This window comes from Staurois parvus, unplaced genomic scaffold (assembly GCF_062004578.1).
Source record: "Staurois parvus isolate SC_StPar_1 unplaced genomic scaffold, SC_StPar_1.0 ptg001192l, whole genome shotgun sequence".
NCBI lineage: Eukaryota > Metazoa > Chordata > Amphibia > Anura > Ranidae > Staurois > Staurois parvus.
Window position 1 is genome coordinate 1905135 of NW_028318988.1, and position 1759 is coordinate 1906893.

Sequence of the window (1759 nt, forward strand, 5' to 3'; positions counted from 1 at the left end):
CCTTTCATAGGCTTTTTGGGGTGTGGTTTGAGTGTGGGTGAGGACACAGGGGCCCAGGGGCAGACTGACCATTTGGAAACTCGGGCACTGCCGAGGGCCCGTGGTCAGTAGGAGGCCCCATGAGATGCCCCTGTGGTACCTTTTTCATAGGCTTTTTTGAGTTTGGGCAAGGACACGGGGGCCCCATGAGTTGTCAGTCCACCCTGCAGGGGCTCCATGATCCCCTATTGCCCGGGGACCCCATAAGTTGTCCGTCCGCCCCTGCTTGCATTTGACCTGCTTCAAGCTGCTTTTGCATTCCCATTGTTCTGTATGGGAAGAGAAGCAGCTTTGCAGAGAACAGACATCTAATGACATCGACTCTAAAGTGTCTAGAGGAGTTTTTTAGCTGTAAAAATGCTCCAATGCTGGTAAAACGCAACAAACCTGCGTTTTGGGGCATTTTCTTGAGCAAACTTTTTTTTGCATATAAAAAATGCGAACACAGAAAAACGCAGTTCAACGCTAATGTAAAAATACTAAAAAATGCGGAAAAACTAATTTTTGTTACTTTATACGACTAACACTACCAGCATGTTGTAAACGGCCGATGTGCATGAGGACTAACAGTTACCTTGTCTGCAAAGTTTTCAAGTTTGCATAACCACTTAGGCTGCGGAAGATTTTACCCCCTTCATGACCGGACCATTTTTTACTATTTAACACTGAGCTACTTTAACTGGCAATTGCGCAGTCATGCAACACTGTACCCATATTAAATTTATTTCTTTATTATATAAATGAAAATAGACTAAAATGCTGAAAAGTAAACACTACTTTATACTTTCTGCTATAAAACATATCCAACTGGAAAAAAATCGAATTTCTTCATAAATTTAGTCTTTGGTAAAAAAAAATAAAAAACAGTAAGCATATATTAACTGGTATAGTGTCTACAAACGATGGTAAATAATGAAATTTGTATTTATTTTCTGTATACTATTAATGGCGGTTATCAGTGAATTATAGTGGGACTGTTAAAGTGCAGCAGGCAATCTGACACTGACACCACCAGTGACACTAATACAGTGATCAGTGCTAATACTGCACACCGTCACTGTACTAATCACACTGGCTGGGAAGGGGTTAACATCTCGAGGTAATCAAGGGGTTAAGTCCGTACCTAACACTATGTGATGTGTGCTGATTTTTAGTAAAGATCGCTTTGTTTCTTCTCCCTGCTTTGCAGGCAAAAGAAGCACAGAGATCGTTCCCTCTGTACAGGCTCTGGGCTGTGATTGGACACAGCTAAGTTCCACGGTATACAATCACAGAATAGATGGCGGGTGAGGGGGGATGGGGGCGCACGTCTGCCCTGAAACCGGAATAAAGCCACAACATACAGGTACATTATGGTGCCTTGTATAAGCCGCTAGTCTGAAGTATATGTACTGCAGCGGGTCGGCAAGCAGATAAATTCCTGACCTGTCACAATATACAGCAACAGTATTTCTCAATTCTTTTATTACAAAAAAAATTCTATCATCAGCCTGCTGCAGGCAGGAGGAAGCCTTTGCTCAGTCTCCTCTCGCCCAGTCATCAGGCTGCAACATTGTAACTTTGCTGCAAGTCACAAGGCAAGAGGCTGCCTCAATGGCTGATCTGTGTCAGACATTTGTGAACAAACTACACAGGCAGCAGGACTGACATGATTGCATCATCTCTGCATGAGTATCAGAGTTCACGAAGTAGATGGTGATCCTGGATGATGTGTCCTACT